The sequence below is a fragment of the Pyxicephalus adspersus genome, chromosome 3, assembly GCF_032062135.1.
Source record: "Pyxicephalus adspersus chromosome 3, UCB_Pads_2.0, whole genome shotgun sequence".
NCBI classification, from domain to species: Eukaryota; Metazoa; Chordata; class Amphibia; order Anura; family Pyxicephalidae; genus Pyxicephalus; species Pyxicephalus adspersus.
In genome coordinates, this window is record NC_092860.1 from 45,862,333 (window position 1) to 45,876,638 (window position 14,306).

Here is a 14,306-nt window from a genome sequence, read left to right on the forward strand (position 1 = left end):
GAAGAACTGCTACTTCACAACTGTGTTTTAGTGCGTTGAGATGCACTGCGAATAAAAAATTCTGCTGGAACATTATAGTTGTGATGCAACATTTTTAGGAAAATTGTTAAAACCCCTGGCAGGTAATTTTTTTGCTGTCTATGTGCCATTGGGGTAAATCCCCCTATTTTCCTATACCAAAGTAATTTCTCAAAGTTAGAAGAATTTCCCTCCAACATAATTTCCATGGCACAGGTTTCCCTATTGGACAATACCCTTTAGCCTCTTGTTATGGGGGCAACTCTAAACTTTTGGATTGTTTTTCTTGGTGAAATCACTAGTCACTAGTACAACTATAAGGAGGAGCGAAGACTGCAATGAAATTTGACAGAGAGTCCTAAGTGCCCCAACTCTATCCCAAAAAACTTTTGCCTGGACATGTAGTCATGATAAGTTGAGTGCATGATAAGTTAGGGTATATCTAAATCCAAAAAAAAAAATATGTAGTATATTTCATCTTAACAGTAGTTAAATTTGACTAACATCAGTTTCCTTTTTATCACCTGTTTTTCCAGCTTGATCTCAATCCTAGGGTTACAACACTTACAGTACCTATGGGGGAAAATCAAGCATCCTATGCTCTGCTCCTGATCAGGACTAGAAACATCTTCCCTTTGCCAGATGTCTATTTCATTCAGATGAATGATCGTGCACTTTAAAAAAATAAAATAACCTGCAATGCTGATAACATTTCAGTGCTCCATTAACAAAATAGCCAAAAAAAGAGAAAATGAACAAAACTACCTAATGTAAGGACAGATAACCTGCATAATATTACATTCTTAGTTTGGGTTAAGATACTCTTTAAGTATACTTATAAAAATGTATTCTATCCCATATGAAAACTCATTAACATGTTACAATAGTTATTCCAGCAAATTCTTTTTCACTTGGACAGTTAACTTAAAACAGTTTTAAATTAAATTACGCCAAATAGATTTGCTTTTTCATGGAATGCCAAAAAGTTGACAAAGCACTCTAGTTTCCAGCTGTTTTCACTTATTTTTTACATCGTTTTTATTTTTCCTTCAGCATGCCATGATTACAAAAAAAAAGAGAATTATAAAACACTTTTGGTCCACTTATACTGTACGTTGGCTCCAAAAATCAGTCAGACAGTTTATTACAGCCTGTGTTACATATGTCATATATAGGGATAAGTGAAACTGTCTAGGTTTAATTCGGGAAAGGTTTTGATGTGACCTCTTAACGTTCACTAGGCCCCATTTAAGTCCATGGGAGACAACCTTGCCAATTGGTTGTAGTCTTTTTTTAGGGCTAATAGGAATGAGAAGCTGGACACTTCCATGGGGGTATATACTGTTCTGTGGCTGAACCTCAAACACACAAAATTTGAGTTGAACCTAAAGTAAGCCCAAACCTCTTCCCTAGTTATATACAACATATTTTTGTACTTAATTGGCATGGCTAGAAAAATACCATTAAATGATTGAGCCCTCCTGGAACAAGACAGAGGGCCAATCCTACATGGATAATGTTAGCCATCCTATACCATTAAAAATGAATAGATGATTAGAATGTGCGCAAAATTTATAGCTAAAGCTCAAGTTCCCTGAAAAATTATGGACTTGCATGTAAGAGGACAATTACATGTTTTAGAATAATTTACAATTCCTTTAGATATACCATTACACATGTATATCTAATGGGAATGACATAAATATAATATATACAAATCAGAGGTGTGCACATGAACAGGATCTCCACCCCTTCCCGTCTGTTCCTTATTATTTTGGATTATCTCATCTCATGTCCAGGGATTGGGATAGATCTCAAATGAATAGGGAGGGGTGGCATATTGGATTACATTGGATTACATACTATTCTTATGTATCTCGAGACTTCTTGTGGTCCATCTCTGGGCCTGGTGAGTTCATCAACAGAAAGTTACATACGTAAATATTTCAAATATATGTTGGTAAATATATTAGGCAGATATTTATACTACATAACATGTATGTTTTCTTCTTCATAAAATAAATATCAAGATCACGAATTTACAATTATAAAATTTAAACTTGGATTAAAGCAATCCCACTGTCATTAAAAAGAAACTGTCATCCAGCCTCCCACACCATACAGAAGATATCAAACAGGAGAACAGGTGTCCCATATAAACAACGGAGCGAGCTAGGACCGATATGTCATAATTAGGTTATGTAAACATATTTGTTTTGGGACCTAAATGTGTTTCTGAAATAATTATGTGCCATATTTATAAACTATTAAATGCTGAAAGACTTAATATGTTTGGAAACAGCTGAATGGAACTATTTCAATGAACAGCTTGCAACATTCTACAGCTCTTTATATTTCCAACATTAGCCCAAGCAGTTTAGCTTAGAGTTTATCCTTCAAAGAGCAATGGCCTATCCTAAATCTCACTTACAATAATCTTTTCAGTAACTCTTGGAAAATGCTGAGGGAAAATTATCTCAATAGATGAGGTTCAATCAGCTGACAAACAATCATACTCAACTGGCCTTAAAAAAAGAAAGGTTAAATATTGTATTTATTTTAAGAAACAAAATAAAGTTCACAGCACTATATCAGGATACAAGAGTTGCTAGCAATTGTACTATAGCTTCAGGCTTCATCTTGCACCTAAAATTATCTTAACTCACATCCATCCATGTGAAAGGGACAGCACTAGGCTCACACCAGTTTCCTTGATTTGTAGGCCTTCGTCAAACACTTCTAAACCCACCTTTTGAACTATGGTTCTTACACTAGTGGTCACCCAGTGGCACTCAGATTTGGCACACCTGGCCTTAGGCTCTATCCCAGTTTTTAACTCGCAAAGAATCCTTCTTCAGAGCGACGTACAATTTCTGACTTGGCAAAATGATGGCGTGTTTGGCCTACTTCTAAGACACTCCAAACCTTGATCCCAAATAAAGGGCGTTAAATCTGCACATAACCATTACCTTTACCCTCTCTTGAACGAAAAATGCTGCCAAGTACTATCTAAGCCTGGCTTCATACTACTGACTCCTCTACACGCTGTAACTGTAATTTACCACTAACCATGCTTGTAACCCTAAACCAACCATCTCTGTAACTTTAACTCGAATCCTCCTTGCAATTCTGCTTCACAGTAGTAGTGCATAATGTTCTTGTATAGTAAGGCACCATCCCATACCCACTAAAGGTGCACATCCCTGGTGTAGCAGTACTGAAGTGCACCACAACGCGCGGTAATGCACTACCATACTTTGTGGTATGGGAAAATAATAGTCCAAGTACATTTTGTTTGGTTGTTACAATTCAAAGCTTAAGTCAACTTTTCCTATATGGATTTTTCCCAAGGCTTCCTGGGCAGGTCAAGGTGAAACGTGTACAAGCCACCAGCATGAAAAATACCACAACTTTTGTTTTTCTTTGGTTTGGCTCTTGTGTGTAGCGATCAGTGGTTCCTTTTTCATGTCGTGTTATGCTGCAATGACTTTCATCAAATACCATTGTGAACAAGCCTCTAATTGAAAACCTTACACTTGGATTTTTGGTTTTCGGTGAGCAGAATATTCTATTTCCTTTAACTTTATAGCACATTTCTGTAACACCTTTCTGCAGCACATTGTAATCTTAATAAGGTAAACATCTAAACTATCAGGTGTTGCAGTGTGCAGCAATACCAGTATGTTTAGGATCATTATTATATGCTAGACCTATGGAATGTAAAAACTTCATAGATTACTGAGGGATACATGGTGAAGAACACAGGTTGGTGTACATGTGGGCTGCTTGGGGGTATAGACATTTTATAGAATTTTTGCGATAACATCTTCCTGTGGAGATATGCAAACCTGACTGCAGCTGGTGACAATCAAGTATTATATTCCTATCATTCACTGCATCTCACAATGGTACATTCCTGAACAAAATGCATGTCCTGGATGGGAATGTGGTTACAATTCAACATTGTTTTAGCTTCTGACATAAGCTTTGCCTCTATTCTGACAGATTTCTCTCCACATTAGCTTCAGTGTTTTCATAAAACTCCTTAGATCCCTCTCCAGACTCAAAATGCATGAGACTGTATGAACCACACACCTCAAGCTATACCACAGCAAAACTCTCACTAGACCAAGAAAAACAGCAGTTGTTTAGCAAAGTGCACATTTTATATTGTAGTTTTCTTAAATGGGATATGACAGGCCAGATAGAGAGATTCACTTTTTCATTCCCTTGACTCCAGGTGTTAGCATGGTGCCGATTAATTAGGCCGAATATTGGAGGTCTGGGGGGTACAGTAAACCTGTCATTGCTGTCATGGCTTTAATATGGACCACTGACCTGGAACATGTCACAACAGCCAGGCAACTAGCATTCTCTAGAGGAGAAGTTAGCAGTAACAGCATGCATTATGCCTTTGCTGAAATTAGGTTACAAGTGCTGTCAGATGCCCTGCAGGACATCAGTACATCTACCATTCTTTCTATCTAAATAGTTTTTGCCACTGATATGTGCTATTTTTAGTTTATTTTGTTAATATTAAACATATTATTTATTATTTTTCTTAGATAGACCCTTTTACAGATTATTTTACCAATCATTAAACACATTTTCTGTACTTGAACTAGCAAACACATACCATATGGCAATACCACTAAAAACAATAGAGTTTACTCCTACCAGATGCCTATTGGCCACTGCAGGGCACCTAGGGGCCCTAACAGGTGGTAAGCGTTAGGCTTTTTTAGGGGTTCTGGTGGTATTTGGAAACAAAGCTTAACAAAGCGGTTTATTTGTTGTTTTTCAAGCAGTTCCAATTCAAGTCTATGGAGGAGGCTGCAATGGTGAATGCTTTTGGAGGTTGCCTTTCTCATTATCTAATATAATATTGTTTTTTTGGAAGAAATTGTGTTCGTATGACTTATATATAAATTAGATTGAAAAATACAATAAAACAATGTATTATTGTCGGTCCATTAGGAGCACACAAGGGCTCGGGCAAACTCTGTACTGCACCCATACAAAGCTTTAGTCTTCACACTGATGGTGAGGTTGTGGTGCGTTTACTGCACCACAACCTCGGTTATCCAAGAAAAGGTACCGTCAAAATGTTCTTCATTGATCAATGGTTAACAGGATACAAAACGCTACTACCGGTATGTGTATTCAAAAGGATACAGAGTACCAGAAGAAGGTGGCAGAAGATGCTGGGTTTTACTCATTGGGACAGATTTATTAAAGCTTTCCAAGGCTGGAGAAGATACACTTTCATCCACAAACCCAGAATGGATCTAGTCCAAGATTGTAAGCATTTGCCAATTAATAGCAAATTATTTTAAGAAATCCATTCCAGGTTTGCTGGATCACCTATGTTCACCCATGATAGTCTGTCTTCTCCAGTCTTGGAGAGTTTTAATAAATCAGACCCATTGCTCACATTGCTCCTTGCCCTATACAATTATACTTACTGAATACAGTAATGGTCAGAGTATCATCTGTGGCTTCCTATTCATATGTTTATCTCAGCTATCCAGCTATGTGTCATTTGCTATGTTTCATTGTTTATTATAACAGTTTGATGAGGAGTGTGTTTTTTTCTGTAGATGTTTCATTAACATTTCTTACATCAGCAACATATTTTAACTGTGACAGCAAAATTCAGATCTGACAGTCTGTGATTTACCAGAACATCCTCATAAGATTTGTGATAAACCAAGGCATTTCTATGTGACGCCATCCCAGAAGATCAATAAAAAGAAAACGCTATTTAATTGTGATTGCCAACAGGAAATGCTGTTGCATGTGAAAATGTCCTTTTTTAGAATTTAAAAAAAGAAATGATTACCTAAACGTTAGTCTGATTTTGAAAAAAGGAACTTTATACTAATGATTAATAGTATTTGTTAATCAGAATGAAAAGTCATCGTTTATGTAAGTTACTATCTTTCACAAAAAGCCAAACTTTATTGAAGAGCAAAAAGAGGTGACCATTGCTGTCCAAAATTCTTGCTGTCATGGTCATCTAATGAATTTGGTTAGGTCCCTGCTAGGACTATGTAGCTGAATAGTTCAGATTTTCCCATTCTGGAATAGTCATTCAGACAATGCAAAGCCAAGCTTAAACACTAACCCTCAACCTATTCAACCAACCAACAGCAGCAACCATACTCAAAGTACCAAAAATATAATAAGAAGAGAAGGTTGTCAATGGCTTTCCTACTTACCTTGACAGAAAAAAATATATACATAGAACTATACATAGAATAGAATACAAAGAACACAAACATGGATACTGCATTTTCTTTTTTTAAAGAGAAGTTTCTTTGTTGTCATGCTGATCCAGTGGCTTTAGTTGTGGACATTGACAAATAGGTCAATGAAGTCAAACCAAAGTGAGATCTTCTGACCTGCATACTTTCTGAGTTAGTGGCTCACAAAGTGCTGAAGTTGTTGGATCAGAATGGCAGCCAGGCAATTAGTATTATTTGAAGGGGAGGTCATCCATGACAAGCTGAATATTCTTTCTTCTTACTTATGAAGCCAGAGACAGTCTGGCAATGTATACTTATAGAAAGAGGACCCTATGTCAGCCCCTGTATATTTTTGGGTATATGTTTCCTTTAATGGTTTCATAAGACTGCATGAATATTTTGCACGTTTTTACTGAGACCCTGTTACTGTTACACTTTTGGAATCTGAATCACAATAACTGGAATGAAAATGAAAATGTTAATCTTGGCAACCAGATTTTAGCGGCTGTCATTCTAGAACTCAATAGAAAACTGATGCATGCATCTGATTATTTTTTTCAGACATCATCTACTCTTTAAATCTCTACCATTTTTTGTAGGGGGGGTGGGGTGGCAGTGTTTTCCCTTCTGGTTGCATTTTAATATTTATTAACCTATTGTTAACCCTTGATTTTGATTTTCTATCACAGACGTAAATTATAGAGTATATGGATCATTCACATCAGTTGTCAGCCCTGTAGCTGCCTTTAATCTAATGTTCCTGCCACGATCATGAAAAACACCCTAGAGCATGGACACTTATTTGGGGGTATTCCATACCCCTTTGAGGTATGGGGACCAAATTAAGGTTGTATGAGACTGGAATAATTTAAAAAAGCAGGATTCCTAATATACTAAAATCTAATAATGATGCATAAGGTAAAATCTAATAGGGCTGGTAGTGATGAAGATGTTGCGAGTCAGACATACTGAAGAATTATTGGGGGCTGTGATTGTTTAAGAACTGCTGCCTTTGGGCCTGGTCAACCTGCCAGCCATTTAAATCATGACCATCAACTAGAGACCCCAGGGTTACATAAGCAATTAGAATATATACATATTGCATGTAGTCTTTGTTGTAGGTAGAAATCGATCACAGAGCTGCAGACATAGCCATGGCGTCCCTATGTGCATTTTTTGTGGGGTGGGTGAAACAATTCTTCAGTGGTTAAATCACTTCCTAATATCAAAATACTGTCTTATACTTGTAGTGTTAGTTTAAAAAAAACACACACTCCCTTTTATTAAACAAAGTTCATTCATTCTATTTGTTAAAATCAGCTCTATGTAGTCTTAGGAAGCTTACTTTGTGTAATTCATTCCCCCTAATCATTGTAGTACACATTTCAATGAATACTTCCTCTGCCTATCCTCCCATCCATGTTCATTGTGTAATCAGAACAAAGAACGGAAAGTAATAGTTTTTTATTCAACAACTAATAGCCCTGGTCTTGAAACAATTAGCTTTTCCTGTTTTCATTCCATATGTAGTGGGTCTGATAGTATTTATGCCTTTATGAAAGTGCAGGAAACATTTGAGAATGTTTGCCACAGGTTGCAATCAAGAACGCTGGCTTTGTGTTTGAGAACAAAATCCACCATATGATTAAATATATATTATAGCTATCCATCTGAGATAATAGTGCTTAGCAGATGGCCTGGTCTCATCATCTCGCATGTCAGCTTGTCTTAGTTATACTGCTGGAAGTAGTAGAGAGCGGTATGTGGATTGTATAATCAGTGTACGACTCATGGAGCTGTTCTCGTGTTTCTACATCACTGCACTAAAAACTCCTTGCTTCCAAAGTTAGAAAAGTAGGCAGAAGTTCAGTATAAATGTTAGGTTCCCCTAAAAAACACTTTGTTTGAAAAGGGTGAAGGCCATGGTTAAAATATAGCACTATGTAGATACATGTGAGTTTTTCAGTTTCCACTATAAAACTAGAATCAGAGCAACAAACGTCTGAAAGCATCTACCACATTTTCCGTTATGTATGATAAAAATACAACAAAGCTCTATTGTAATAAATAGGAGATGGGAGATTCTGGATTCAACAGATACTGTTGGACCAAAAATGGCCTATTTACAAAAAACAGGTACGCTAAAAATATTTAGCAAGCACATTAACTCCTGATCCGCTGCTTCAATATAAAACCATATATAAATACATAAAGTTAAAATGTATCATAGAGTACTTCCACCTTCTACATGACAATGCTTGGTACTGGTAAAAAGGGCACTATTTTGTGAAAGATCAGGGGTATGTGCAAATGCCTAAGCTTTTCAGAATTGCTGGAGCAGTAGACAGAATGAGTTAAAGTTTAAGGCCGCATAATGAGGGGTGGACAGGGGGCACATCTGTACCCGTCTTCAATCAAAAGAGTTTGACTTTTGCAATGCTGAAACTTTTAGACATGGGGGATGGGGGCCCAGGAAGTGTACCTAGTATGGGAAACCAAAAACTTCTGGTGGTGGCCCTGGTAGTGCTGCTAGGTTTTAGCGGGTAACATAGTATGCCTGCTTTGCCATGACAGAGGAAGCTTGCTTTAAAAAACTTTGTATGGAATTCCTTAGAAGGAAAATATAGTGCTTATGTACATATTTTGAGTTTTAAGTAATTTCATACTTTTAAGATGTTGGCCATTTTTTATTTGTATTTTTAAATATAGTGCTTTGTAAAAGAGAGTGGGACATGCAATTATTGGCACCAAAACATTTGTTTTACTCTCATACATTTTTACAATTTGGTACATGCCTACAGTAGTAACAGTACATTTTTCATTACAAATACAATTAAAGCTAAGCATATGCAGTTTTATTAGACAGAATACATGACAAATTAGGGCATGCAAGTACGTTATGGTTATCAGACCTCCTAAATAGTGCAAAATATTTTATGTTACTGCCTGACTTTTGACTAGCAAGATTGTCATGTAAGACCTTTATTTATGTATTGTATGCATCATGTATTGGGGGGGTGACGGGATTTTGGGCTTCAAAAACAAATGATTTTACACTGATTGAGAAAAATTTCCTTTATGTTAGAGTTACAGTTTTATTAACCATAGTAAGCCTTAGTTGGTAAGCTGTGCCACTGTTTTGTTCCGCATTATTCAGCTTTATAAATTTCTGGAATGTGTTCTATTTCAAGGATTCTAATTCTTGTATATTTCCAGGACTCGCCAGACAGCTTCTTCCTCCTGAGAAGTGTTGAAGATCCTTCATAGACCTGAGTTGGATCCTAGCCCAGTAGAGTCACGAGAAGGAGGAGGCATACAAGTTGTGAACGGAATGGGAATTTAAACCATCTGATCAGGGACATGAAGGTGAGCAGTACTGATATAAAACTTGTAACATGCCCCTTTAGTGGTGTAGTATTATACTTTCCAACTCCCTAAAACATTAGGGTGTATTTCTAAAGGTTATCCTCACCCAATGTTACCTTTGCACACTTGCTAGCAAACAATCACAGATTTCTTGTACACATAGCCAAATCATCTTTTTTTCTGATGATTAGAGTTAATAAAATTTCTTATTGGCCAGTTTATTAGATGGGAACTCTCTGCTTATTTATGGATTTTCTCTGTTTTTTTTGTTGTGTGTCTGGGACAGGAAATGATGTAAAATTTCAAAATCACCCAAGGAGCAAAGAAAATTAACTGACAGAAGCTGTACCCTTTCTTATTCTAATTAAACTAAAAACGAGTGGCTTGGGTTGTAGGTACACTTAAACTCTCCTCAGATTGGGCCTGATTTATTAAAGCTCTCCAAGGCTGGAGAGTATACTTTTTAACAGTGAAGCTGGGTAATCCAGCAAACCTGGAATTGTTTTCTTATGTCATTTGCTGTTTGTTAGCAAATGTTTTCAATCCTGGACCAGATCCATTCCAGGTTTGCTGAATCACCCAACTTCACTGATGAAAATGTATTCTCTCCAGCCTTGGAGAGCTTTAATAAATTAGGCCAAGTGATTCCTGACAGAATGCCTAGTTATTATTATTATTATTATTATTAATAATAATAATAATAATTATATTAATAAACAGCATTTTTATAGCGCCAACATTTTACGCAGCACTGTACATTAAATAGGGCTAATCATATTGAACTGCCAAAACAATTAAAAAATACACTATAGTCATATTAATTGTGGATTGCTAGAGTGTAACCCATTGGTGCCCACTCAAATTAGAAAATATTTACGGAGGAATTTGCCATTACTTCAATCTAGTTTTTTTTCTAAATTGGGATATGTTCAGATGTACATGTATGTGTATTTAGACTTTTTACCCAATCAGTAACTAGTTCTAATTTTATCTCCCTCCAATGTTTTGTGAGTATTCTGCTTGTATTACATTTAACATGTTTCAGTCAAAATGTTTGCTTAGGTGTTCAAACAGCTCCCACTAAAAAAAAGAAAACAAAAGAATGCTCTAATAGCAGCTCTAGACCGGGTGAAAAATTCTTCTTGGGAAAGGAATCTAGTGAATCCCACTTCATCAAATTAATATGTGCCTTTTATGGCTCATTCAGAATCCCGTACTAAACTGTATTTTCATCAAAGTGAATTATTATAGTTGACACGATTACATAGAAATCTGCTTTTTTTTTATCGAATCCCCCCCACTGCATATTGGAATGTAAAGTCGTACATTGCGTCCTCATAGGTATTATTGCACTGAAATGCACGTATAGCGCATTGTAGTATTTTCTTTAAAAGAAGACTAATAGGAAAAAGTTACACATGTTTATTTATGACAAACTTCAAGTACAGGTAGAAAAAAATGTATCTGTCAGAGGGTGAATAGATTTTTTTTAATTTAAAGATAATTTTGTCACTTCGCTTACTTATGGTATTCTAATATAGACCCCCCAACCCACTGATACTTACCTTCTTCACACCACCTTCACACTGTGTTCATCTGCACAAGGGATAAATCTATTATGTAAGTTGGGTGTCAGTGCTTATACATGGTTAATGACCTTAATGTGATGGAGTTCGGGTTAGACTATTGGCTGCTCAGGCTTTAGCAAAACACCCAGAAAAGGTCATGTGCACCCTTCTTATCAGGAAGTATTGGGATCCAAAAGGCAAATTGCTGAATTGGTAGGGGAAGGTGTCAGTAGGTGGGTTTAGGGAAATCTTTCTCTTTTACCTGAGTTTTTGGGCATCATCCTTCTTTAGTGTCATCAATACATGCTAAGACATTGACCCATAAGTGTAAGTATGCAGTTAAGTCAAGTGTTCTGACTTTAAATTCTACATGTTTGTTCTGCATTAGAGTCTTTCATTACTGAAGCCAGAGAGAGTGAGACAACTTATTTTCTTAGCAGGTCAGCAAAGCAGCTCATGTTTTTTTCCCAGTTCTATCATATTATTATTTTTATATTATTATTAAACAGTATTTATATAGCGCCATCATATTACGCAGCGCTGTACAAAGTCCATAGTCATGTCACTAACTGTCCCTCAAAGGAGCTCACAATCTAATGTCCCTACCATAGTCATATGTGATTAATGTAGTCTAAGGCCAATTGTTAGGGGGAAGCCAATTAACCTAACTGCATGTTTTTGGGATGTGGGAGGAAACCAGAGTACCCGGAGGAAACCCACGCAGACACGGGGAGAACCTGCAAACTCCATGCAGATAATGTCCTGGCTGGGGAATCGAACCTGGGACCTAGCGCTGCAAAGGCCGGAGTGCTAACTCCTGAGCCACCATGCTGCCCATGCTTTGCAGCGCTAGGTCCTAGGTTCGAATCCCAGCCAGGACACTATCTGCATGGAGTTTGCAGGTTCTCCCCGTGTCTGCGTGGGTTTTCTCCGGGTACTCCGGTTTCCTCCCACATCCCAAAAACATGCAGTTAGGTTAATTGTCTTCCCCCTAAATTGACCTTAGACTACATTAATGACATATAGTAGGGACATTAGATTGTGAGCTCCTTTGAGGGACAGTTAGTGACATGACTATGGACTTTGTACAGCGCTGCATAATTTGATGGCGCTATATAAATACTGTATAATATTAATAATAATAAATTATAGTATATTATCACTTCTTCATACAGACTTTAAGCTAGAACCTGGTAACTTCAATAAGACATTCCTAGCAAACATTCTTAGTGGCCAGGAAGAATGGTGATGCTTAACTTTGAAGTCCGAGAAAGTCTGGTATAACATATACACTAATAAAGTTAAACAACAGGGGAACAAAAGAGGATTTCTTCATTAATAAAAGTGCTTTCAGGAAAAAATGTACTTTTAAAAGTTTAAAATGCATAGGTTCATAAGAGTGACATTCTTCCCACTGGCCAGCAATGTAAGATTTTTCCTACTTACCACCATGCTAATGTACTGTGAGCTGGTGATATAGTAATTATAGCAGGGGTTCCCTGAAGACCTGAAAGTTTCTTCAAGGGTTCCCTCATGTTTTAAGAAACACTGAACTAGACCATCCAATCATCCTCTGGACCTGCAGGAAGACAGATAACGGGACAGCATGGGACCCAATCCAGTAAACCTCCACAGGGATCAAAGGATCTGCAGAAATAATGGTAAGTATGTTTCTTTTTTTTAGTTGCGCTTTAAGGTTTATTAAAACCAGGCTATACCTAGATTATTGCACATGTTGATTACCTATATTTGTGAAAGGGAAATTGCCAACCAAAGCAGAGATAAGTGCCTGAGCTGAAATAATGCCTTATTAAATTTGAAGTTTAAATCAGCTAAATATATTTTAGACACATCAAATCAAAATGTGTGCAAAGTTGTTCTGTTGACTGTGGTCATAATGTTAAGGTCTGACATGCCTATTGAGTCAGACCTATAGCTCTGCAATCAGAAAAGTTTCTTCTTCCCATTAAAGAGTTCTGGTTTTGCAGAGGGAGTGTCAGATTTCTGCAATAAGATCACTACTTCTCCCTAGAAAAAAACGGTAAAGCATACTGGCATGGAACAGACTTTTCAAAATGTGCTTTAAAAAATGTAAGATTGTAACACCTTCTGTTGTGATACACCAGTATTGTACTTATTGCATTGTAACTGAATGTTTAACTTGGGATTTACATTGTGGGTCCCAGTGTTTCAATGTAGCACTGCTGACCACTGACCTACCAACACTTTAACACTTTTTTTTACTTGCTTAAACATAATCCAAAAATCCTAAACAGTAACATACACCAACAAATCAATACTGAATGGAAGTCAGTTATAGAAGTTTCAAATACGTATCAAATTCAAACCTAAATAATGAAGAGAAATACAAAACATGTATTTTCCTGTCTGTAGCACAGCTTCTGCACAGAATCGGTGAGAAAAGACATGATGCTTTTATGTTGTGTTGATGAGTTTCTCTAAGCTGGAAAGAATTCCCTTTTCTTTTACAGAACAGTATTGAATACACACAATTCATTCCACTAGTGGAAATTTGGAACACGTTTCTGCTTACTTGACACAACGTGACTTCCAGAATGATTACAATAATTGACTGATTTGCCAACTTGAAGCAGTTAAAAGTTCACCATTGTGGTTTACAATGGATGTATTTCTTCTTATGGTTTTTATACATTAAAGCTATAAACAACTGGGATTCATTACAGATGCAATACTTTTCATTTGCAACATGCAGTCCTGCTGATACAAATGCAAACAAATGCAATAAGAAAAAGCCATGAGATGGCAGAATCAAAGCTACTCTGTAAGCGGTGCCTTTTTATCAATAAAAATACAATATAATTAAATCCTATAAATATAAATCCCAACTAAAACCTTTCCTAATTCTTTACATACTGATTTTAGATCCAGTTACATCACAATGTCTTTGCAATACAGGCAGATCATTGCTGGTACAAGGGGTCAATCTATAAAAGGAGTGGGCCAGGGACAGTTTTGCAGGGGAGGAAGGGGCTAAATTATGATGGATGACTATCAGTATCTGACTTGCTTCAGGTTCTAATGCACATTGTGAGAAGCTGACATTATATTACTAAACTATATTGAA

At 36.7% G+C, this 14,306-nt stretch overlaps 1 protein-coding gene across 2 annotated transcripts in view; it reads left to right on the forward strand.

Moving 5' to 3' along the window:
* Positions 1-14,306, forward strand: part of LPAR1 (lysophosphatidic acid receptor 1) — a 90,665-nt gene that overhangs the window by 23,476 nt on the left and 52,883 nt on the right. For both annotated transcript variants that reach the window (XM_072404436.1, XM_072404435.1), the window contains one exon: positions 9,483-9,632. The gene's annotated coding sequence lies outside the window, so the exon portion shown is untranslated. The remainder of the gene's footprint in view (positions 1-9,482; positions 9,633-14,306) is intronic.